We start from the raw sequence: 27,822 nt of genomic DNA on the forward strand, positions 1-27,822 counted from the left end.
TTCAGACAGGTGTCAGACTTAGAAAAAATTCTGGCCAGCATGGGACTTTGAAAATTTTCGGCCAGGCATCAGACTTAGAAAAAATTCTGGCCTGCATGGGACTTTGAAATATTTCAGGCAGGTGTCAGACTTAGAAAAAATTCTGGCCAGCATGGGACTTTGAAAATTTTTGGCCAAGCGTCAGACTTAGAAAAAATTCTGGCTAGAATGGGACTTTGAAAATTTTCAGCCAGGCATCAGACTTAGTAAAAATTCTGGCCAGCATGGGACTTTGAAATATTTCAGGCAGGCGTCAGACTTTGAAAATTTTCGGCCAGGCGTCAGACTTAGAAAAAATTCTGGCTAGCATGGGACTTTGAAAATTTTCAGCCAGTCATCAGACTTAGAAAAAATTCTGGCCAGCATGGGACTTTGAACATTTTCGGCCAGGCGTCAGACTTAGAAAACATTCTGGCCAGCATGGGACTTTGAACATTTTCGGCCAGGCGTCAGACTTAGAAAAAATTCTGGCCAGCATGGGACTTTGAAAATTTTCGGCCAGGCGTCAGACTTAGAAAAATTCTGGCCAGCGTGGGACTTTGAACATTTTCGGCCAGGCGTCAGACTTAGAAAAAATTCTGGCCAGCATGGGACTTTGAAAATTTTCGGGCAGGCATCAGACTTTGAAAAAATCTTACAACCAGGCCAGAGAGCGGGTCGTCTGCCCGAGGAGGCCGCCCCAACACTCCTCTTTGTCGGACATAGGTCTGGCGAGCCTCCCTTGTTCAGCCCTGGAGATGTCACGTCTGAAATTGCTCCCTTCTGAAATCGTGACAACTCCATTTTGCGGTTTGGGTGTAAAGGTGCCCAGATAGGGAACCGGGTGCCCTATCTGCAGCGCCCCGCGATGGTGGCCCGCGGTACTGCAACCCTGGTAACCCAGGCTATTGAAGTGAATGGTGTGGGACTTTGAAAAAATTCAGGCAGGTGTCAGACTTAGAAAAAATTCTGGCCAGCATGGGACTTTGAACATTTTCGGCCAGGCGTCAGACTTAGAAAAAATTCTGGCTAGCATGGGACTTTGAAAATTTTCAGCCAGGCATCAGACTTAGAAAAAATTCTGGCCAGCATGGGACTTTGAACATTTTCGGCCAGGCGTCAGACTTAGAAAAAATTCTGGCCAGCATGGGACTTTGAAATATTTCAGGTAGGCGTCAGACTTTGAAAATTTTCGGCCAGGCGTCAGACTTAGAAAAAATTCTGGCCAGCATGGGACTTTGAAAATTTTCGGCAAGGCGTCAGACTTAGAAAATAATTCTGGCCAGCATGGGACTTTGAACATTTTCGGCCAGGCGTCAGACTTAGAAAAAAATTCTGGCCAGGCGTCAGACTTTGAAAAATTTCGGGCAGGCGTCAGACTTTGAAAAATTTCGGGCAGGCGTGAGACTTTGAAAATTTTCGGGCAGGCGTCAGACTTTTAAATATTTCAGGCCTGCATCAGTGTTTGAACAGTTGCTAGTGTCAAACAAATCACGAGTGTTTCCCCCTCCGGTGAGCCCAAAAATACTCTCCAGGTCAGGCGGAGTTAGGATGTCCCTGCCCACCACTGACTCTTTGAATCCAGGGGCGTATTTCTTCACCCACTCGAATACTACATGAAACAAACACAGGTGTTAACAAGATTAAACTATAACAGATTCCAGTTCAAATATTCTTACACTGTTTGACAAAAATGCTCAAGTATGTAGGGTATTTTTCCAAATTATGTCGCCAACACCTTAATAAATATTTCTAAATTTCCAACCTTTGACATAAAAACCAAATAAACATGACACCCTTTTCAAAATAAATAAACATTAAAATAATTTGATTAAAATAATTTCATCAAACCTTGTGTGAAGACAATGCATATGAAAGACACGACTTTTAATCTTGTTAAAACTATTTTGCCAGCATTTCTAACCATTATCTGAAAAGGCCTCTCTGTCCTGCTCAGTCCACTCTCTGCCCTCGATATGGAAGGGGGTGAACTGTGTGAACATTGACACCACATGACTGCCAGAGGGCGTCAATGTGCGGTCCAGCACAGACGGGATGGTCATCTCGATCATAGGCCTGAAGCACAAAACCCAAATAAATACTGGTAGATCAGATTGCGTGTCAGCTACTACAATGCGGTCAAATGTGATGTGTCATTTCAGAGTGCTGGTGAAATAATGAGACAGTTTGCCTGGTTGAGGGACGTCCATTCATGGCCTCCATGTAGGCTGCCTCCAGTATGTCCACACTCTCACAGTTGATGTGAATGGAGCATTGATGGTGAGGTCCTGGTTTATTGTCTGGTGTGGGAGCTGCGAGAAAGTTTGGCAGCTTGTCCACTGCCACTATTAAAAACAATTGGGCGGAGGGGGGATTACACTTAAAACAATGTGTGACTTATCCATGAAATTTCTGTTTTGATTGTAAAGTGTGACTTTTAAAGTTAATTTTACGAGGCCAAAGCTTGTTAGCTCGCAAGCTAGCTGGTTGCTATAGCGCCTCTTGTTGTCTTCCACGACAACCCAATGGGATATACTCCAGCCACTGGTTTTAAGCGAATAATATTTTTCGCCGATAGTTATTTGTAGGTATAAGAAAGATACTGGACCAAGTTGAATTTGATTGACAGCTGATAGACAAGCATTGTCTATGCAATGATAGAGACCAATTTAAAGTCTCATTTTTATATGCTTGGTGATTCTTTTTGATCATCCAAATTTGGGAGGATTAACAACATTTCTTTATGTGGTGCGTCAAAGTTATAAAACATATTGTTACTTTACAAGGACTTTAATTTTACAATACATTCTACTGTATATATCGGCCTTATCATCATATTTGATATTCACAAATGACTTAAAATGTTAATGTAATGTTTATGAAATAGTTAGTTAGTAATTAATAGTTATATAATAGTTAATCCCCAAACACCCTGGTCAAATTTTAGGTTAAATAAATTTTTTGTAGAATGGTAACATTTGATAAAGTGGCAAAAAAAAAAATTGAGTGTGAGAGTTTTTTAACTATAATTTGTAGGTATTGAGATTGAATAAATGGAAATTCGATTTTTGTTTATGTTATACTGTATTTTAATGTCATGTTTATTTACAGTAATATATCAATACAGTGTAATTTTTAAGGGGAAAATATTTTATAAATAAATACGTATTTATTATAATCATACGCCTGATCACGCGTGGCATCCATTTCAATTAATGTTTCTAAATATGCTGTGTAAACAATGCTGCAATATTTATGCCAATATATACCATTACTGCACTTTAAATGTTTTTTGTTGTTTTTTTCCGGCCCAATGTTTTTTTTTACATTTGCATAATAGGACCAAATATTTACCATTGATCTTAGTAATAGGTGAGGTGTAATCAATCTGATCGACAGCTTTCAAGAATTCTGATGACAGGGCACCCTTGAAAAAAAAAAAAAACAGGAACATGGAAAAAATATATCTTATGCAGTCATCAGTATTGCTAATTGTTGATCTATTATTAGGGCCCGAGCAGCGACCGCTGCGAGGTCCCTATTGTTCCTGAAGGAATTCTTATTAGGGCCCGAGCAGCGGCGGCGGCGGTGCCGCTGCGAGGCCCTATTGTTTTTGTAGGAATTCTTCTTATTATTATTAGGGCCCGAGCAGCGACCGCTGCGAGGTCCCTATTGTTCCTGAAGGAATTCTTATTATTATTCTTCTTCTTCTTCTTCTTCTTTTTCTTTGTTATTATTCTTTTCCGCAAACAACCACATTTTTGAGGCACTAAACATGAACGAAAACTCACCAAACTTTACACGCAGATCGGGTCTGGCGAAAAATTTGATATTTTAAAGTCGCCATACATGATAACAGAAAAATGGCTCTGTAGCGCCACCTACATAGGTTTAACGGATCCCTGTCCCGCTACGATTGTCCTATGGCTACGAAAATTGTGTGGCACCCGTAGCACATCCAGATGAACAAAAACCTCTTTGATATGTGTACCCTAAAATAGACAGGAAGTGAGGTATGAGTATTTGAATGTCCAATTTTGGCCCATTTTTGCACATTTACAGGGGTCATACTTTTGCCCGCTTCTCCTACACGGTTAACCCGATTGACTTCAAACTTGGGATGTACCATCTCAACACCTGGGACAACATCATGGTAAAAAATCTAAAGTTTTTGACATACTATATGACGGTGGCGGGGCATCAAATTTACAGTTTCAAAATTCTTACTTAACGAAGCATTGCCGGTGGTACGTTTAATCTAGAGCTACGAAAATTGGTACACATATGTAACAGACTATGATCTACAAAAAAGCCTGTTGGTGCCATATGCTAAACCTAACAGGAAGTCCGCCAGAGGCGAGGCATCAAATTTTGTGTTTCAAAATTCTAACTTAATGAAGCATTCCCGGCTGTACATTTCACCTAGACTTACCAATATTTGAAGACATATGTAACAGCCCTCAAGGTACAAAAAACTCTTTTTGAACCATATGCTAAACCGAACAGGAAGTCCGCCATTTTGATTTACTTTGGAACGTGTTGCCATTTTTTGGGCCATTTCATAGGGGTCTTATTTTAACGAACTCCTCCTACAGAGTTTATCCGATCATCTCCAAACTTGGTGTGATTCATCTTAAGATGTTGAAGATGAAAAGTTATTGAAAGCTTTTTATTTTGTCGCACGCTGTTGCCGTGGCATGCACAGTTTGCAAAGGAAAAAATTACTTCTTAATGAAGCATTCCCAGTTGTACGAAGCAGCTAGAGCTACGAAAATTTGGAGACAAATGTAACAGCCCACGATGTACAAAAAAGTCTCTTGGTGCCATGTGCTAAACCCAACAGGAAGTCCCGTAGGGGCCGGGCATCACATTTTGAGCTAAAAAACTCCTCTTTAACGAAGCATTCCCGGTTGTACGTTTCACCTAGCGCTATGATAATTTAGAGGCATACATAAGAGCCCACGATGTACAAAAAAGTCTCTTGGAACCATGTGCTAAACCAAACAGGAAGTCCGCCATTTTGATTTATGATGGGATTTGTAGCCTTTTTTTGTGGCCTTTTTTAGGGGTCATATTTTAACTCCTCCTACAAAATTCATCCGACCGTGTTCAAACTTGATGTGTTTCATCTTAAGATGTTTAAGATGCAAATTTATCGAAAGTTTTTTATTTTGTCGCACGCTGCTGCTATAGCGATGCATTGGTTGCCAAGTAAAGTGCTGCTTTGTTTTTTTTTATCTATACATGTGTGAAAACTCGTAAAACTTTGCACACACATCAGACTTGTCATTAACATGAATTTTTAGAGATTTCTTGTGCAATTTGCAATAAATCGCACCCTCTATACATTTTTTATGGAGCATTTCCGATTGGATGATTCAAGCGCGAAATAACTAAAGATGATTTGACTTGACCTAGATTTGTGAAAACTCAGAGGCATACCTATTATATTATTATTATTTTTTGTACCTTACAAGATTATCTCTTGTGCCACATTAAACCCCTTTGCAGGCCTGAGCCAAACCACGGTCCATACATTTGATACCACTGCTTTATTTCAATGGTCAAGTACTTCATAACCACACCTACTTATGCTTGTCCTTGCATATATAGTAGACAACAAAGAGCTCTTTCAACAAAAGACATTTCCATCTACAAAGTCATACAAGGTAAGCACTCTATAAATTCTGCAATCACTACACTTCTATTCCTAAATTATCACTTCAAATACCAACAATGGTTAATACAGCTACAAATTTCTTGTATGTTTATGAAGTATGATACTGTATTTATTTCTACTCCTTTGCTTTTCTACAGAACATGAACAAATCACCAAGCAAATTCTCTTTTGATAAAGACCCTCTAATCATCTCCATACGCAAAGATTGCCAACTTTTTTCCGTAAGTATACAATACATAAACTAAACAGGACAACTTTCTCAATCATATACAGTATGCCATACATATATGTATTAAGTTCTCATTTATTAACAGGTTTGTTAAAGGCACCTTTAGTGTGTTTTTCTGTTTGTAATGTTTCTCCACGAGCACGTCTAGCCATTGATATCATGTAGAACACATATGCTAACCTTTTAGAGACAATTGAAGCTTACTTGCACAGTAGCCACTATCTTAACCACTTAATTCACATGTCTACTTGACAACTTATTACATGTAGTGAAATGGTACTTTGTGCGTCTTATGCTTTTTTCTGAACACTGCTTTTCAACTCTTTCCTTAAAACCAATACATGCGGTACTGTTATACTGTATAAATATATATGTCCGTGTGTATATATTTGTATATTCTTTCAAATAAACTCGTTTTGACACACACAGCCATTGAGTAACATGCAACACGACCACAACGTTTTGCACCAACACGTTACACTTACATAACCATTTATGTACCTGTCGTATCCTTACTTTTATTCATCATTTCATCACACAATCCTAAAACATTGCTTTTTGACCCAGATGATTCAACTATACCATTTTTGCGTGTCTTATTACTTACTAGCTATATTATTTATTAACGGGCAAAAACTATGAATATAAGATCACCGTCGAATATTACGTCTGTAATATCCATATACAGTGCATTACATAATATGCATTTGTATTAAGACACTACCATGCTAAAAATATGCACACGACTGTTCTGTAAACTACACCTAAGACAACCAAACTTCACAGATCTAACATGATTCTTCATTCTTTTTTGTTCTACAGATGTATCAAATGCTGCCACACAGACAGAAGAAGCCACTGAGGACATGCACGAAGACGATGATCACAATATAACAGGACAGGTTAACCCCCCTGAAGTTTTAGCCCGCAGGTCAAAGCGTCCTAGGACTAATTCATCCATGGAGGTTACATTATCCTAAGACAGACTATGTGCTAACCCAAACTCTTTGACCCCAAGGGATTCATCTGTCCCAGAAAACTTTTACACTAAAGAGTTTATCTGTCCTAGGGCGCTGTTAACCCCAGGTTAAAGTGTTATTTAATCTGTCCTGTTACAACAGCTATACATAAACAGCTGCATTCCTCTCCTGTTCCATCTCTCGCACTTCTTTCGTCTCTTTTTCTCCTCTACTTATACCTATGCTTGCTCATGTGCTTTTTTCCCCTTTAGATGATGTCATTGGTTAGCCTGCTTCAAAGCTAAATTTTTTCTTGAATAACTGTCACACATTTACTGTTTGCTGGACCCTACAAAACTGTCACAATACTTCACTATGTCATGAATACATATGTGTTGCACAGCGACACCACATTAAGAGTCATCAAAAAGCTTTTTATTTGATCACACACCATCTCTGTGCCATGCAATGTTTTCAAATGAACAGATGCTGGTTTTGAATATCAAACGAGCGACTTTTCATGAAACTTTGCACACACATCAGAAAATCCACACTTTTGAATTTATTTTGGGAATTGTGCATCATTTTTGGCCTTTTACTGCACCTTTTTACACACAAGGCAAGGCAAATGCATTTCTATTTTCCATGGTCCTTATCTATTTAACAGTACCCCAACGTGCAAGTCCCCCGACTTGCATATACCCCAACGTGGCCCGGGTTGCGAGGGCCCTTTATAGCTGCTCGCAGCTCTAGTTATTATTATTATTATTATTCTCCGCAAACGATCACATTTTTGAGACACTAAACGTGACCGAAAACTCACCAAACTTTACACGCACATCAGGCCTGGCGAAAAATTTGATATTTTAAAGTCGCCATACATGATAACAGAAAAATGGCTCCTTAGCGCCCCCTACATAGGTTAAACGGATCCCTGTCCCGCTATGATTGTCCGACGGCTATGAAAATTGTGTGGCGCCTGTAGCACATCCCAATGAACAAAAACCTCTTTGAAGTGTGTACCCTAAAATAGACAGAAAGTGAGGTATGAGTATTTAAATGTCCAATTTTTGCCAATTTTTGCACATTTACAGGGGTCATACTTTTGCCCGCTTCTCCTACACGGTTAACCCGATTGACTTCAAACTTGGGATGGACCATCTCAACACCTGGGACAACATCATTGTGAAAAATGAAAAGTTTTTGATATAATATATGACGGCGGCGGCGCATCAAATTTAGAGTTTAAAAATTCTTACTTCACGAGGCATTGCCGGTTGTACGTTTAATCTAGAGCTACGAAAATTGGTACACATATGTAACAGACTATGACCTACAAAAAACTCTTTTTGAACCATATGCTAAACCTAACAGGAAGTCCACCATTTTGATTTATTTTGGAACGTGTTGCCATTTTTTTGGCCATTTCATTGGGGCCTTATTTTAACGAACTCCTCCTACAGTGTTTATCCGATCATCTTCAAACTTGGTGTGATTCATCTTAAGATGTTGAAGATGAAAAGTTATTGAAAGCTTTGTATTTCGTCGGACGCTGTTGTCATGGCATGCACTGTTTGCAAAGGAAAAAAAATATCCTTAAAGAAGCATTGCCAGTTGTACGAAGCAGCTAGAGCTACGAAAATTTGTAGACATATGTAACAGCCCAAGATGTACAAAAAAGTCTCTTGGTGCCCTGTGCTAAACCCAACAGGAAGTCCCCCAGGGGCCGGGCATCACATTTTGAGCTAAAAAAAACTCCTCTTTAACAAAGCATACCCGGCTGTACGTTTCACCTAGAGTTACCAAAATTTGTAGAGGTATATAACAGCCCTCGAGGTACAAAAAACTCTTTTTGAACCATATGCTAAACCTAACAGGACGTCCGCCATTTTGATTTACTTTGGAATGTGTTGCCATTTTTTTTGCCCATTTCATAGGGGTCATATTTTAACAAACTCCTCCTACAGAGTTTATCCGATCATCTTCAAACTTGGTGTGATTCATCTTAAGATGTTGAAAATGAAAAGTTATTGAAAGTTTTTTATTTCGTCACACGCTGTTATCGTGGCATGCACTTTTTGCAAAGGAAAAAAATCCTTCTTAATGAAGCATTCCCAGTTGTACGAAGCAGCTAGAGCGACGAAAAATTGTAGACATATGTAACAGCCCAGGATGTACAAAAATGTCTCTTGGTGCCATGTGCTAAACGCAACAGGAAGTCCCCCAGGGGCCGGGCATCACATTTTGAGCTAAAAAAAACTCCTCTTTAACGAAGCATTCTCGGTTGTACGTTTCACCTAGCGCTATGATAATTTGCAGGCATACATAAGAGCCCACGATGTACAAAAAAGTCTCTTGGAACCATGTGCTAAACCAAACAGGAAGTCCGCCATTTTGATTTATGATGGGATTTGTTGCCATTTTTTGTGGCCTTTTTCAGGGGTCATATTTTAACGAACCCCTCCAATAAAACTTATCCGACTGTCTTCAAACTTGGTATGTTTCATCTTAAGATGTTTAAGATGCAAAGTAATCGAAAGTTTTTTATTTTGTCACACGCTGTTGACATAGCAATGCATCGAATTGCACACCATATTTTGCGTTTTGATTAAACAGACAAAGCATTCCCGGTTGTACGTTTCACCTAAAGCTATGATAATTTGCAGGCAAACATAAGAGCTCAGGATGTACAAAAAAAGTCTCTTGGAGCCATATGCTAAACCAATCAGGAAGTCCACCATTTTGATTTACGTTTGGATTTGTAGCCATTTTTTGTGGCCTTTTTTAGGGGTCATATTTTAACGAACTCCTCCTACAAAATTTATCCGACTGTCTTTAAACTTGGTGTGCTTCATCTTAAGATGTTTAAGATGCACAGTTATCGAAAGTTATTTATTTTGTCGCACGCCGTTGTCATGGCGATGCATTGTTTGCCAAGTAAAATGCTGCTTTTTTGTTTTGGTCTAAACATGTGAAAAAACTCATGAAAATTTACACACACATCAGGCTTGTCATCAGCATGAATATTTTAGAGATTTCTTATTCAATTTGCAATAAATGGTTCAATAGCGCCCGCTTTTGCAAATGTTTTGTGTTTTATGATTCAGATACATTTGTAAAAATTGGGATACCTATCAGCCTAAGACTTACAAAAGGTTTCTAAAGCCATATGCTGAATCAAAAAGGAAGTCTGCCATTTTGATTTACTTTGGTATTTGTAGCCATTTTTTGGGGCCTTTTATAGGGGTCATATTTTCAACAGAACTTATCAGATCGTCTTCATTCTTTGGCGTGTTTCATCTTAAGATATTTAAGATGAAAAGTTATTTAATTTTTTTATTTTGTCACACTCCTTTGCTGTAGCCATGCATTGTTTGTGAAGAAAAATGCTTTTTTGAGAGTCTAAATATGGGTGAAAACTCACAAAACTTTGCACACACACCAGACCTGTCTGGAACATGAATATTTTATTTAGAGATTTGTTGTGCAATTTGTAATAAATGGCTCAATAGCGCCCTCTAGACATTTTTATGAAGTCTTTCCGATTATATGATTCAGCTAGATGTGTGAATATTGGCAGGCATGCCGAATATATTCAAAAAGTATTCTATATAGCCATGTGCCAATCCATTTTGATTTTATTTTGTTAATTGTGCATCGTTTTTGGCCTTTCCATGAAACTTTAAAAACACAAAGCATGGCAAAAACGTTTACAATTTAGATGGTTTCCTATTTGACAGTACCCCAACATGCCAGTACCCCGACGTGCAAATACCCCAACGTGGCCCGGGTTGCGAGGGCCCTTTATAGCTGCTCGCAGCTCTAGTTATTATTCTTCTTTTTATTTGTTATTATTCTTTTCCGCAAACAATCACATTTTTGAGACACTAAACGTGAACGAAAACTCACCAAACTTTACACACACGTCAGGCCTGGCGAAAAATTTGATATTTTAAAGTCGCCATAGGTGATAACAGAAAAATGGCTCCATAGCGCCACCTACATAGGTTAAACAGATCCCTGGCCCGCTACGATTGTCCGACGGCTATGAAAATTGTGTGGCACCTGTAGCACATCCAGATGAACAAAAACCTCTTTGATGTGTATACCCTAAAATAGACAGGAAGTGAGATATGAGTATTTAAATGTCCAATTTTGGCCAATTTTTGCACATTTACAGGGGTCATACTTTTGCCTGCTTCTCCTACACGGTTAATCCAATTGACTTCAAACTTGGGATGTACCATCTCAAGACCTGGGACAACACCATGGTAAAAAATCTAAAGTTTTCGACATACTATATGACGGCGGTGGGGCATCAAATTTAGAGTTTCAAAACTCTTACTAAACGTAGTATTGCCGGTTGTATGTTTAACCTAGAGCTACGAAAATTGGTACACATATGTAACAGACTATGACCTACAAAAAAAGTCTGTTGGTGCCATATGCTAAACCCAACAGGAAGTCCGCCAGAGGCGGGGCATCAAATTTTGAGTTTCAAAATTCTTACTTAATGAAGCATTCCCGGCTGTACGTTTCACCTAGAGTTACCAAAATTTAAAGACATATGTAACAGCCCTCAAGGTACAAAAAACTCTTTTTGAACCATATGCTAAACCTAACAGAAAGTCCACCATTTTGATTTACTTTGGAACGTGTTCCCATTTTTTTGGCCATTTCATAGGGGTCCTATTTTAACGAACTCCTCTTACAGAGTTTATCCGATCATCTTCAAACTTGGTGTGATTCATCTTAAGATGTTGAAGATGAAAAGTTATTGAAAGCTTTTTATTTCGCTGCACGCTGTTGTCGTGGCATGCACTTGTTTGCAAAGGAAAAAAATTCTTCTTAATGAAGAATTCTCAGTTGTACGAAGCAGCTAGAGCTACGAAAATTTGTAGACATATGTAACAGCCCACGATGTACAAAAAAGTCTCTTGCTGCTTTGTGCTAAACCCAACAGGAAGTCCCGCAAGGGCCGGGCATCACTTTTTGAGCTAAAAAACTCCTCTTTAACGAAGCATTCCCGGTTGTACCTTTCACCTAGCGCTATGATAATTTGGAGGCATACATAAGAGCCCACGATGTACAAAAAAGTCTTTTAGAACCATATGCTAAGCCAAACAGGAAGTCCGGCATTTTGATTTACTTTGCTATTTGTAGCCATTTTTTGGGGGCCTTTTATAGGCCTCATATTTTCTACAAAACTTATCAGATTGTCTTCATTCTTTGGCATGTTTCATCTGAAGTATTGCCGGTTATACGTTTAATCTAGAGCTACGAAAATTGGTACACATATGTAACAGACTATGATCTACAAAAAAGCCTGTTGGTGCCATATGCTAAACCTAACAGGAAGTCCGCCAGAGGCAGGGCATCAAATTTTGCATTTCAAAATTTTTACTTAATGAAGCATTTCCGGCTGTACGTTTCACCTAGAGTGACCAAAATTTGAAGACATATGTAACAGCCCTCGAGGTACAAAAAACTCTTTTTGAACCATATGCTAAACCTAACAGGAAGTCTGCCATTTTGATTTACTTTGGAACATGTTGCCATTTTTTTGGCCATTTCATAGGGGTCTTATTTTAACGAACTCCTTCCACAGAGTTTATCCGATCATCTTCAAACTTGGTGTGATTCATCTTAAGATGTTGACGATGAAAAGTTATTGAAAGCTTTTTATTTCGTCGCACGCTGTTGTCGTGGCATGCACATTTTGCAAAGGAAAAAAATCCTTCTTAATGAAGCATTCCCAGTTGTACGAAGCAGCTAGAGCGACGAAAAATTGTAGACATATGTAACAGCCCAGGATGTACAAAAAAGTCTCTTGGTGCCATGTGCTAAACCCAACAGGAAGTCCCCCAGGGGCCGGGCATCACATTTTGAGCTAAAAAACTCCTCTTTAACGAAGCATTCCCGGTTGTACGTTTCACCTAGCGCTATGATAATTTGCAGGCATACATAAGAGCCCATGATGTACAAAAAAGTCTCTTGGAACCATGTGCTAAACCAAACAGGAAGTCTGCCATTTTGATTTATGATGGGATTTGTTGCCATTTTTTGTGGCCTTTTTCAGGGGTCATATTTTAACGAACCCCTCCTACAAAATTTATCCGACTGTCTTCAAACTTGGTGTGTTTCATCTTAAGATGTTTAAGATGCAAAGTAATCGAAAGTTTTTTATTTTGTAACACGCTGTTGCCATAGCAATGCATTGTTTGTCAAGTGCTGTTTTTTTTTTTTTTTTTTATACACATGAAAACTCATGAAACTTTGCAAACACATCAGACTTGTCATGAACATGAATTTTCAGAGATTTATTGTGCAATTTGCAATAAATAGCGCCCTCTAGACATTTTTATGAAGCATTTCCGATTGTATGATTATGCTAGACCTACAAAAAAGTATTATGTAGCCATTTGCCAAACCAAAGAGGAAGTCCGCTATTTTTATTTTTTTTGGGAATTATACATCATTTTTGGCCTTTTTCATTAAACTTTGCACAGACAAGGCATGGAAAAAACTAACATTTTAAATGGTCCTTGTTCCATGTAACAGTACCCCAACGTGCCAGTACCCTGACGTGCAAGTAACCCAACGTTGTGCTCTATAGCGCCCTCTATGCATTTTTATGGAGCATTTCCAATTGTATGATTCAAGCGATACACAACTAAAGATGACTTGACCTAGATTTGTGAAAACTGGGAGGCATACCTATTAGCTTAAGACCTACAAAAAGTATTCTGTAGCCGTATGCTAAACCTAAAAGGAAGTCCGCCATTTTGAATTTATTTTGGGAATTGCGCACCATATTTTGCGTTTTGATTCAACTTTGCACACACAAGGCTTGTCAAAAACATTTTAGATGGTCCTTGTCCTATTTGACAGTACCCCAACGTGCCAGTACCCCGACGTGCAAGTACCCCAACGTGGCCCGGGTTGCGAGGGCCCTTTATAGCTGCTCGCAGCTCTAGTTATTATTATTCTCCGCAAACAATCGCATTTTTGAGACACTAAACGTGAACGAAAACTCACCAAACTTTGAACGCACATCAGGCCTGGCGAAAAATTTGATATTTTAAAGTCGCCATACATGATAACAGAAAAATGGCTCTGTAGCGCCACCTACATAGGTTTAACGGATCCCTGTCCCGCTACGATTGTCCTACGGCTACGAAAATTGTGTGGCACCTGTCGCACATCCAGATGAACAAAAACCTCTTTGATAGGTGAACCCTAAAATAGACAGGAAGTGAGGTATGATCATTTGAATGTCCAATTTTGGCCCATTTTTGCACATTTACAGGGGTCATACTTTTGCCCACTTCTCCTACACGGTTAACCCGATTGACTTCAAACTTGGGCTGTACCATCTCAACACCTGGGACAACATCATGGTAAAAAATCAAAAGTTTTTGACTGGGACAACATCATGGTAAAAAATCAAAAGTTTTTGACATACTATTTGACGGGGGCCGGGCATCAAATTTAGAGTTTAAAAATGCTTATTTAACGAAGCATTGCCGGTTGTAAGTTTAATCTAGAGCTACGAAAATTGGTACACATATGTAACAGACTATGACCTACAAAAAAGTCTGTTGGTGCCATATGCTAAACCCAACAGGAAGTCCGCCAGAGGCGGGGCATCAAATTTTTGCGTTCTTACTTAATAAAGCATTCCCGGCTGTACGTTTCACCTAGAGTTACCAAAATTTGAAGACATATGTAACAGCCCTCAAGGTACAAAAAACTCTTTTTGAACCATATGCTCAACCTAACAGGAAGTCCGCCATTTTGATTTACTTTGGAACGTGTTGCCATTTTTTTGGCCATTTCATAGGGGTCATATTTTAACGAGCTCCTCCTACAGAGTTTATCCCATCATCTTCAAACTTGGTGTGATTCATCTTGAGATATTGAAGATGAAAAGTTATTGAAAGCTTTTTATTTCGTCGCACGCTGTTGTCGTGGTATGCACTGTTTGCAAAGGGGAAAAAAATCCTTCTTAAAGAAGCATTCCCAGTTGTACGAAGCAGCGAGAGCTACGAAAATTTGTAGACATATGTAACAGCCCAAGATGTACAAAAAAGTCTCTTGGTGCCCTGTGCTTAACCCAAAAGGAAGTCCCCCAGGGGCCGGGCATCACATTTTGAGCTAAAAAACTCCTCTTTAACAAAGCATTCCCGGTTGTACGTTTCACCTAGCGCTATGATAATTTGCAGGCATACATAAGAGCTCAGGATGTACAAAAAAGTCTCTTGGAGCCATATGCTAAACCAAACAGGAAGTCCACCATTTTGATTTACGTTGGGATTTGTAGCCATTTTTTTGGCCTTTTTTAGGGGTCATATTTTAACGAACTCCTCCTACAGAGTTTATCTGATCATCTTCAAAGTTGGTGTGTTTCATCTTAAGATGTTGAAGATGAAAAGTTATTGAAAGCTTTTTATTTCGTCGCACGCTGCTGCTATAGCGATGCATTGTTTGCCAAGTAAAGTGCTGCTTTGTTTTTTTAATCTATACATATGTGAAAACTCGTGAAACTTTGCACACACATCAGACTTGTAATGAACATGAATTTTTAGAGATTTTTTGTGCAATTTGCAATAAATAGCGCCCTCTAGACATTTTTCTGAAGTATTTCCGATTGTATGATGATGCGAGATTTGTGAAAATTAGGACAGACCCCTATCAGCCGAAAACCTACAAAAAAGTATTATGTAGCCATTTGCTAAACCAAAGAGGAAGTCCGCTATTCTGATTTTATTTTGGGAATTATGCATCATTTTTGGCCTTTTTCATGAAACTTTGCACACACAAGGCATGGAAAAAACATTAACATTTTAAATGGAACTTGTTCCATGTAACAGTACCCCAACGTGCCAGTACCCCAACGTGCAAATAACCCAACGTTGTGCTCAATAGCGCCCTCTATGCATTTTTATGGAGCATTTCCGATTGTATGATTCAAGCACTATATAACTAAAGATGACTTGACCAAGATTTGTAAAAACTGGGAGGCATACCTATTAGCCTAAGACCTACAAAAAGTATTCTGTAGCCGTTTGCTAAACCTAAAAGGAAGTCCGCCATTTTGAATTTATTTTGGGAATTGCGCACCATCTTTGGCCTTTTGATAAAACTTTGCACACACAAGGCTTGTCAAAAACATTTTAGATGGTCCTTGTCCTATTTGACAGTACCCCAACGTGCCAGTACCCCGACGTGCAAGTACCCCAACGTGGCCCAGGTTGCGAGGGCCTTTTATAGCTGCTCGCAGCTCTAGTTATTCTTTTTCTTTGTTATTATTCTTTTCCGCAAACAATCACATTTTTGAGACACTAAACGTGAACGAAAACACCAAACTTTACACACACGTCAGGGCTGGCGAAAAATTTGATATTTTAAAGTCGCCATACGTGATAACAGAAAAATGGCTCCATAGCGCCACCTACATAGGTTGAACGGATCCCTGTCCCGCTACGATTGTCCTATGGCTACGAAAATTGTGTGGCACCTGTAGCACATCCAGATGAACAAAAACCTCTTTGATATGTGTACCCTAAAATAGACAGGAAGAGAGGTATGAGTATTTAAATGTCCAATTTTAGCCCATTTTTGTACATTTACAGAGGTCATTCTTTTCCCCACTTCTCCTACACGGTTAACCCGATTGACTTCAAACTTGGGCTGTACCATCTCAACACCTGGGACACCATCATGGTAAAAAATCAAAACTTTTTGACGTACTATATGACGGGGGTGAGGCATCAAATTTAGAGTTTCAAAACTCTTACTAAACGTAGTATTGCCGGTTGTACGTTTAACCTAGAGCCACGAAAATTGGTACACATATGTAACAGACTATGACCTACAAAAAAAGTCTGTTGGTGCCATATGCTAAACCCAACAGGAAGTCCGCCAGAGGCGGGGCATCAAATTTTGCATTTCAAAATTCTTACTTAAAGAAGCATTCCCGGCTGTACGTTTCACCTAGAGTTACCAAAATTTGAAGACATATCTAACAGCCCTCAAGGTACAAAAAACTCTTTTTGAACCATATGCTAAACCTAACAGAAAGTCCACCATTTTGATTTACTTTGGAACGTGTTGCCATTTTTTGGCCATTTCATAGGGGTCTTATTTTCACGAACTCCTCCTACAGAGTTTATCCCATCATCTTCAAACTTGGTGTGATTCATCTTAAGATGTTGAAGATGAAAAGTTATTGAAAGCTTTTTATTTCGTCGCACGCTGTTGCCGTGGCCTGCACTTGTTTGCAAAGGGAAAAAAATCTTCTTAATGAAGAATTCCCAGTTGTACGAAGCAGCTAGAGCTACGAAAATTTGTAGACATATGTAACAGCCCACAATGTACAAAAAAGTCTCTTGGTGCTATGTGCTAAACCCAACAGGAAGTCCCCCAGGGGCCGGGCATCACATTTTGAGCTAAAAAACTCCTCTTTAACGAAGCATTCCCGGTTGTACGTTTTACCTAGAGTTACCAAAATTTGAAGACATATGTAACAGGCCTCGAGGTACCAAAAACTCTTTTTGAAACATATGCTAACCCCAACAGGAAGTCCGCCATTTTGATTTACTTTGGAACGTGTTGCCATTTTTTTGGCCATTTCATAGGGGTCTTATTTTAACGAACTCCTCCTTCAGAGTTTATCCGATCATCTTCAAACTTGGTGTGATTCATCTTCAGATGTTGAAGATGAAAAGTTATTGAAAGCTTTTCATTTCGTCGCACGCTGTTGTCGTGGCATGCACTTTTTGCAAAGGAAGAAAATCCTTCTTAATGAAGCATTCCCACTTGTACGAAGCAGCTAGAGCTACGAAAATTTGGAGACATATGTAACAGCCCACAATGTACAAAAAAAGTCTTTGAGTGCCATGTGCTAAACCAAATAGGAAGTCCGCCATTTTGATTTACGTTGGGATTTGTAGCCATTTTTTGTGGCCTTTTTTAGGGGTAATATTTTAATGAACTCCTACAAAATTCATCCGACCGTCTTCAAACTTGGTGTCTTTCATCTTAAGATGTTTAAGATGCAAAGTTATCGAAAGTTTTTTAGTTTGTCGCACGCTGTTGCCATGGCGATGCATTGTTTGCCAAGTAAAGTGCTGCTTTTTTTTTTGTCTATACGTGTGAAAACTCATGAAACTTTGCACACACATCAGACTTGTAATGAACATGAATTTTTAGAGATTTCTTGTGCAATTTGCAATAAATCGCGCCCTCTAGACATTTTTACGGAGCATTTCCGATTGTATGATTCAAGCGCTATATAACTAATGACTTGACCTAGATTTGTGAAAACTGGGAGGCATACCTATTAGCCTAAGACCTACAAAAAGTATTCTGTAGCCGTATGCTAAACCTAAAAGGAAGTCCGCCATTTTGAATTTATTTTGGGAATTGCTCACCATCTTTGGCCTTTTGATAAAACTTTGTACACACAAGGTTTGTCAAAAACATTTTAGATGGTCCTTGTCCTATTTGACAGTACCCCAACATGCCAGTACCCCGACGTGCAAGTACCCCAACGTGGCCCAGGTTGCGAGGGCCCTTTATAGCTGCTCGCAGCTCTAGTTATTCTTATTATTATTCTTCTCCGCAAACAATCGCATTTTTGAGACACTAAACGTGACCAAAAACTCACCAAACTTTACACGCACATCAGGCCTGGCGAAAAATTTGATATTTTAAAGTCGCCATACATGATAACAGAAAAATGGTTCCTTAGCGCCCCCTACATAGGTTAAACGGATCCCTGTCCCGCTACGATTGTCCGACGGCTATGAAAATTGTGTGGCACCTGTAGCACATCCCAATGAACAAAAACCTCTTTGAAGTGTGTACCCTAAAATAGACAGAAAGTGAGGTATGAGTATTTAAATGTCCAATTTTTGCCAATTTTTGCACATTTACAGGGGTCATACTTTTGCCCGCTTCTCCTACACGGTTAACCCGATTGACTTCAAACTTGGGATGTACCATCTCAACACCTGGGACAACATCATTGTGAAAAATGAAAAGTTTTTGATATACTATATGACGGCGGCGGCGCATCAAATTTAGAGTTTAAAAATTCTTACTTCACGAAGCATTGCCGGTTGTACGTTTAATCTAGAGCTACAAAAATTGGTACACATATGTAACAGGCTATGACCTACAAACAACTCTTTTTGAACCATATGCTAAACCTAACAGGAAGTCCACCATTTTGATTTATTTTGGAACGTGTTGCCATTTTTTTGGCCATTTCATTGGGGTCTTATTTTAACGAACTCCTCCTACAGTGTTTATCCGATCATCTTCAAACTTGGTGTGATTCATCTTAAGATGTTGAAGATGAAAAGTTATTGAAAGCTTTGTATTTCGTCGCACGCTGTTGTCATGGCATGCACTGTTTTTAAAGGAAAAAAATATATCCTTCAAGAAGCATTCCCATTTGTACGAAGCAGCTAGAGCTATGAAAATTTGTAGGCATATGTAACAGCCCAAGATGTACAAAAAAGTCTCTTGGTGCCCTGTGCTAAACCCAACAGGAAGTCCCCCAGGGGCCGGGCATCACATTTTGAGCTAAAAAACTCCTCTTTAACAAAGCATACACGGCTGTACGTTTCACATAGAGTTACCAAAATTTGAAGACATATGTAACAGCCCTCGAGGTACAAAAAACTCTTTTTGAACCATATGCTAAACCTAACAGGAAGTCTGCCATTTTAATTTACTTTGGAACATGTTGCCATTTTTTTGGCCATTTCATAGGGGTCTTATTTTAACGAACTCCTTCCACAGAGTTTATCCGATCATCTTCAAACTTGGTGTGATTCATCTTAAGATGTTGACGATGAAAAGTTATTGAAAGCTTTTTATTTCGTCGCACGCTGTTGTCGTGGCATGCACTTTTTGCAAAGGAAAAAAATCCTTCTTAATGAAGCATTCCCAGTTGTACGAAGCAGCTAGAGCGACGAAAAATTGTAGACATATGTAACAGCCCAGGATGTACAAAAAAGTCTCTTGGTGCCATGTGCTAAACCCAACAGGAAGTCCCCCAGGGGCCGGGCATCACATTTTGAGCTAAAAAACTCCTCTTTAACGAAGCATTCCCGGTTGTACGTTTCACCTAGCGCTATGATAATTTGCAGGCATACATAAGAGCCCATGATGTACAAAAAAGTCTCTTGGAACCATGTGCTAAACCAAACAGGAAGTCTGCCATTTTGATTTATGATGGGATTTGTTGCCATTTTTTGTGGCCTTTTTCAGGGGTCATATTTTAACGAACCCCTCCTACAAAATTTATCCGACTGTCTTCAAACTTGGTGTGTTTCATCTTAAGATGTTTAAGATGCAAAGTAATCGAAAGTTTTTTATTTTGTAACACGCTGTTGCCATAGCAATGCATTGTTTGTCAAGTGCTGTTTTTTTTTTTTTTTATACACATGAAAACTCATGAAACTTTGCAAACACATCAGACTTGTCATGAACATGAATTTTCAGAGATTTATTGTGCAATTTGCAATAAATAGCGCCCTCTAGACATTTTTATGAAGCATTTCCGATTGTATGATTATGCTAGACCTACAAAAAAGTATTATGTAGCCATTTGCCAAACCAAAGAGGAAGTCCGCTATTTTTATTTTTTTTGGGAATTATACATCATTTTTGGCCTTTTTCATTAAACTTTGCACAGACAAGGCATGGAAAAAACTAACATTTTAAATGGTCCTTGTTCCATGTAACAGTACCCCAACGTGCCAGTACCCTGACGTGCAAGTAACCCAACGTTGTGCTCAATAGCGCCCTCTATGCATTTTTATGAAGCATTTCCAATTGTATGATTCAAGCGATACACAACTAAAGATGACTTGACCTAGATTTGTGAAAACTGGGAGGCATACCTATTAGCTTAAGACCTACAAAAAGTATTCTGTAGCCGTATGCTAAACCTAAAAGGAAGTCCGCCATTTTGAATTTATTTTGGGAATTGCGCACCATATTTTGCGTTTTGATTCAACTTTGCACACACAAGGCTTGTCAAAAACATTTTAGATGGTCCTTGTCCTATTTGACAGTACCCCAACGTGCCAGTACCCCGACGTGCAAGTACCCCAACGTGGCCCGGGTTGCGAGGGCCCTTTATAGCTGCTCGCAGCTCTAGTTATTATTCTTCTTCTTCTTCTTCTTCTTTTTCTTTGTTATTATTCTTTTCCGCAAACAACCACATTTTTGAGGCACTAAACATGAACGAAAACTCACCAAACTTTGCACGCAGATCGGGCCTGGCGAAAAATTTGATATTTTAAAGTCGCCATACATGATAACAGAAAAATGGCTCTGTAGCGCCACCTACATAGGTTTAACGGATCCCTGTCCCGCTACGATTGTCCTATGGCTACGAAAATTGTGTGGCACCTGTAGCACATCCAGATGAACAAAAACCTCTTTGATATGTGTACCCTAAAATAGACAGGAAGTGAGGTATGAGTATTTGAATGTCCAATTTTGGCCCATTTTTGCACATTTACAGGGGTCATACTTTTGCCCGCTTCTCCTACACGGTTAACCCGATTGACTTCAAACTTGGGCTGTACCATCTCAACACCTGGGACAACATCATGGTAAAAAATCTAAAGTTTTTGACATACTATATGACGGTGGCGGGGCATCAAATTTACAGTTTCAAAATTCTTACTTAACTAAGCATTGCCGGTGGTACGTTTAATTGAGAGCCACGAAAATTGGTACACATATGTAACAGACTATGATCTACAAAAAAGCCTGTTGGTGCCATATGCTAAACCTAACAGGAAGTCCGCCAGAGGCGAGGCATCAAATTTTGTGTTTCAAAATTCTTATTTAATGAAGCATTCCCGGCTGTACATTTCACCTAGAGTTACCAACATTTGAAGACATATGTAACAGCCCTCAAGGTACAAAAAACTCTTTTTGAACCATATGCTAAACCGAACAGGAAGTCCGCCATTTTGATTTACTTTGGAACGTGTTGCCATTTTTTGGGCCATTTCATAGGGGTCTTATTTTAACGAACTCCTCCTACAGAGTTTATCCGATCATCTCCAAACTTGGTGTGATTCATCTTAAAATGTTGAAGATGAAAAGTTATTGAAAGCTTTTTATTTCGTCGCACGCTGTTGCCGTGGCATGCACAGATTGCGAAGGAAAAAATTCCCTCTTAATGAAGCATTCCCAGTTGTACGAAGCAGCTAGAGCTACGAAAATTTGGAGACAAATTTAACAGCCCACGATGTACAAAAAAGTCTCTTGGTGCCATGTGCTAAACCCAACAGGAAGTCCCGTAGGGGCCGGTCATCACATTTTGAGGTAAAAAACTCCTCTTTAACGAAGCATTCCCGGTTGTACGTTTCACCTAGCGCTATGATAATTTAGAGGCATACATAAGAGCCCACGATGTACAAAAAAGTCTCTTAGAACCATCTGCTAAACCAAACAGGAAGTCCGCCATTTTGATTTACGTTGGGATTTGTAGCCATTTTTTGTGGCCTTTTTTAGGGGTCATATTTTAACGAACTCCTACAAAATTTATCCGACTGTCTTCAAACTTGGTGTGCTTCATCTTAAGATGTTTAAGATACAAAGTTATCGGAAGTTATTTATTTTGTCGCACGCCGTTTCATGGCGATGGATTGTTTGCCAAGTAAAATGCTGCTTTTTTTTTTTTGGTCTAAACATGTGCAAAAACTCATGAAACTTTACACACACATCAGGCTTGTCATAAGCATGAATATTTTAGAGATTTCTTATTAAATTTGCAATAAATGCTTCAATAGCGCCCTCTAGACATTTTTATGAAGTCTTTCCGATTATATGATTCAGCTAGATGTGTGAATATTGGCAGGCATGCCTAATATATTCAAAAAGTATTCTATATAGCCATGTGCCAATCCATTTTGATTTTATTTTGTTAATTGTGCATCATTTTTGGCCTTTCCATGAAACTTTACAAACACAAAGCATGGCAAAAATGTTTCAAATTTAGATGGTTTCCTATTTGACAGTACCCCAACATGCCAGTACCCCGACGTGCAAATACCCCAACGTGGCCCGGGTTGCGAGGGCCCTTTATAGCTGCTCGCAGCTCTAGTTTTTACCTGTTTTTAAATGTGACATAAGGAGTAGCATTTGAAAGAACAATTGTACTCCGGATCTCTGTACCGTCCTTCAGCACCAATCCCTTGGCGGCACCATCTGAGCCCACAACAACATGCTCTACATCCTACAAGTCACACGTTGGATTTGATCAAAGAAAAGACCACTATTGGCAAAAGCAATTACACACTTGTGGCAGAGGCCTTCCTATAATTAAGCATTTACCTTTTCTGTGAAAATGTCTGCGCCGTAAGATCGGACGGCGCTGGCTAAAGCCTTAGACACGCCTCCCATGCCACCTTCAACGTAACCCCAGGCACCTTTCTCCTTCTCCAACTCTCCCATCACGTGATGTAAGAGCACATATCTACAAGTAAATGTCAAATCTGATTCCATTCATCCACTTCTAATACAGTGGGACCTCAAATGTGGAACACTCTGGGGCACTGGTAGAATTCTAAATTGATCTAATAAGCAAAAATAAAAAATAAAATAAATAAAACATAGCATCCGTTTTTAAAGCGCATGTCCTCCACTCCAAATGGTCCAACTTTTGGGGCATTTCCATTTCCTTAACATGTTGTCTCACCCACTACCAGGATTGCTGGGACTGGTCATAGCTCCAATCACACCGTCCATAGCCAGGGTTGCTTTCAGTGGCTCCGACTCGAACCAGCGATTAAGGATCTAACGGGAGAAAACACGAGCTGCGTTACAGCGCCACCTAGAGACAGCAGTAAATATTCAGCTGGCTAAATAAGACCAACAAACCTTCATGATTGGTGCTGTTATGATTTCGTAAAACTCTGGAATGTTACGGCCTAACTTCAACCCTGTATTTAAAGAAAAAGAAAAAAACAGTATAAGGGGGACTCATTTCATTTTTATGACATCTATGTTTAAAGTGGAAGTCAACCATAAACATTTCTTGACAATATGTTATGCTGTATGTGACCTCACAAGTCTAAACATGACATTCTGTTTAATATTATGTTTGTGGACTATGAGTTATGAAGCCAAATTTAGCCATTTTAATCTATCTCAGGTAACAACCAATCACAGCTCAGCTTCAGTAAACAAGTGAGCTGTGATTGGTTGTTGCCAGAGCCTGAGCAATGCTGATGTCATCTTCAGTCGACAACAAATGGCAAAATGGCCGCCCCCGGGCTCCGGTGCCGGTGCCGGCGTGGGTTCGCTTCCCTGCCTGGAAGACCATGTAAGTTTGTGCGCGTGTTTGTGTGAGTGAGTATTAAAAACAAAACAAACAAAAAAAATGGCCGCCCCCTGAGATGGATAAAAACAGGTGGGTTTTGCTGCTTATTACGGAATATTAATCAGAATGCCATATTTAGACCAGTGTGGGGCTGCATAGAACATATTATTGTCGACAATAATAATAATAATAATAATAATAATAATAATAATAAGAAGAAGAAGAAGAAGAAGAAGAAGAAGAAGAAGAAGAAGAAGAAATGTGTTACCCACCACATTTGACAACAGGCTTCAGTGTTTTAGCCGCAGCCAGCCTCCTCCTCAATGATAATGACTGTGACACCTGGAATGTCAACAGGAGGGGCATCGAGGAGTGGGTGGATAGCTCCAGCTAGCTTCTCAAGGTGCAAAACAAAGTCTGAAAAAGCCTGGTTGCAAAGACAATTCAAGTTGATTCATATGCAGCAGTTTATAAAACTAAGCAAGCATGCTTCACAATGCTTGAACCACCTTTGCATCTTTCTGGGAAAATTTGCCAATCTCCTTCTGGTTCTCGGCAAGATCCGAGCCTCGCGTGAGGGATCTTGGCGGCCCACCCCTGACCCCTCCTCCAACATGGGTGTGAAAGCATGGGGATCCCTCATATGCACCTTCAGCCCATGTTTCTGAAAACACAAAATATACCGGGCAGTTCAAAAGCATATCACGTGATTTCTTAAACCTGATTGTTTACCTTCAGCTCCAAGTCTGTTATAATGTGCGGCCGTAATAAGCTGAGCAAATAGGAGCACCTGGAGAAGTGGAAACCTGCACGCAAAATACAAGTGGTATTATAATTGTTTAAATTGTTGCAGCCACTTTGTGATCACGTCTTTGCCACTAACACCAAAGTTTCTCCATACCTTTTAACATTTTCTGAGAACATCTAAGAAGATTGGAAAATGTACAACATATTAACTGATTAGTTACAAATGAAAAAATAATGAATAAAAACACAATTCAGTCTACTGGTATTTCCGTTATCCTCCCAATCTCAATCTCCGACATGGCAGACAAACTAGTGACCTGAATTTCTGTGATATTTCCATGTAATTTTACAAAATCCAGAACGCAGTCGAGGACCCGCTGCCCAGACTGAGGATGGAGGCATCTTATCTTACCGGGGAAGATCTCCTCTGTCACTGCTGCACCTCCCAGCACATGCCTGCGTTCCAGCACTGCGGTCTGTAAACCTCCCTTCTGCAGGTAGGCAGCCTTGTGTATACACAAACACACACAATAAACAAAACAAACCTTTGACCAACAATCAGAAGAGCCACAATGCTATAAAAGTGTTCAAGGAAAAATGTCTTGACTCACTGCCACCAGTCCATTGTGTCCTGCAGCGACATAAATAAAATCATTTCACAGGAACAAAGGTAGAAAATCTGCTTACATGAAGTAAGCTTGTGTGTGGGGGTGTGTGTGGGTGTGGGTGTGGGTGTGGGTGTGGGCGTGTGTGTGTGTGAGTGAGTGAGTGAGTGGTTACCAAAAAAAAAAAGGTAGAAAATCAAATATCAATGTATAAAATGAAGATGCACACGTTTTTTTTTTCTCCCCAATCTAGTTTAATTCAGTCCAATGTATAAGAGGGCCACACTGGTCAAGCTGCAGCTTAACTTTGCAAAGCATTTACACAAAGTCACACATTAACTAATGAGCTTATTTTCCACAAGAAGAATATTGCAAAATGACTAGTTGTGCATTGACATTGCAGTAGAGTGAGATGAAACGTTGTATTAAATATTACAAAGCACAACTATTTTTTGTTATTTTTTTTTACAAAATTCAAAAACTCCCTATTCTGCTCGTTTTACAAAGTGATCACTCATTTCATTTTCAGCACGAGACTAAACCATAAAGCATAAACAATGCTGAATATAAATATTGATTAAAAATAAATTCAGTTTTGTTTTTAAAGTGTGTGTTGCTTGTTGTTATCTACTTTGACCGCATGATGGCGGAGTTGTTCCATACAAGGAGTTAGCAACTGGTCACATCACCAAAACCAGCTTGGTAGCACTTTACCTGAAAACAGTGCTCACATCGGCTCGACCAGCGATTGTGCAACAGTCAAACCCCCTCAGAGAGAATTAAAAAACTCGGGTTGGCATCTCCCACACCCTTTATATACATACAGTATAGGCCTCTGGCCTACTCTAGGCAATGCATTTTATCCTACATTTGTAGTAAAAGTAATTGTTTTTATGTGGAACTGCCGTAAACAGATCATGGATGCATACCACACTGTTATTGTTAAAGACACTATCACCATGGACTGACACGATTTATTTCTATTTGCAACATTTAAATTCATATGAGTGACTGTGTGTGCTTTGGTGCTACTTTGTTTTTGGTTAGCAACAGAGTTCAACGGGCTAAGCAATACATTACCCAGTGATTAATTGGGTAGCTGGTTTTATTTGTCTGTTTTTTACAGGGAGGAAATGAAGAAATGTGGTCTTGTGAACTTGACAGGGTTATTGGTTCTAAGCTAGATAAAATATTGATATAAAATATTGCTACTTTCACTGTCTCACCTGAAACTTGGTATTCTCATCCATGTATTGTAAATGTACCACATATAAACAACCAATGAAAACATGTTTTATTGTGTCATATTTTTACCATTAGGCCCAGAGGTTAGTTTCTACAAGTTTTCCTTCTTTGTTTATGCTATTCAAATAGGCAATGAGGCAATTAAAAAGATTTGCCTAAATTGAATATATATATTTGTCTAGTTAAGTGAAAATTCCTTACTTTTACCAGGATATGTGAAAGGTTTGTTACCTTGTAAACCAACACCAACATTTTATTTTCATTACTAGTCTGCTTTTTTGCTCTTCAATGATGTTGCAACTTGCTAATGAGGAAAACAATTATTATATATTATATTATATTATATATAATATTAATGTCTATTCTGCTGCTATTGGCTAGCTTACTAATGTGTGTTGTGTGAGCCATGGACATAAGATTGCTTTTTAGCAAACAAAAGATCCATTTTGAAGTATTTGTATTAAGGACAAGATGTAAAAAGGCAGACACAAACTGTCAGGCCTGCGGGCCCAGCCCGCTGAGTGTGTGTGTCTTCCAGGTGTGGTGCATTGGAGTCAAGCAGCAGGTGTGTCCAATTAATCAGCAGCCTACTTAAGCCAGCCTCTGACTCCACCACACCGCCAGATCATCACAACTCCTGAATGAGTTTGTACATCCAGCTAGACCTTGAAACTTGAAATCAACTCTTACTTACCTTTCCTGACTTGCATTTCCGTCCTGCTTTTCAGCCTGTCGTCCTGCCCGCAGACCCTGACCTTGACACACGCCTCGCCAACCAGAACCAGCCCCCAGCACCCAACGGACTGCAACCTCTTTCTGGCCGTCCACTATTGTAATAAAACTTTGCCAACTCATTCATTCTGTTTTTCTGCATTTGGGTCCCCACTCCGCACCGGAACCCTGACAGCACGATCTGGCCAGCTATGGACCCAGCAGAGAACGATTCCGTTCGTCAGACCCTGACCGGACAAGGTGTG

General features: G+C 39.4%; 1 pseudogene; it reads right to left on the reverse strand.

Annotated features, from left to right (window-relative positions):
• Positions 1–1,448: 1,448 nt before the first annotated feature.
• LOC144006812 (pyridine nucleotide-disulfide oxidoreductase domain-containing protein 2-like) lies at positions 1,449–27,555 on the reverse strand (annotated as a pseudogene).
• Positions 27,556–27,822: the final 267 nt, after the last annotated feature.

Source organism: Festucalex cinctus, chromosome 18 (assembly GCF_051991245.1).
Source record: "Festucalex cinctus isolate MCC-2025b chromosome 18, RoL_Fcin_1.0, whole genome shotgun sequence".
Classification (NCBI taxonomy): Eukaryota; Metazoa; Chordata; class Actinopteri; order Syngnathiformes; family Syngnathidae; genus Festucalex; species Festucalex cinctus.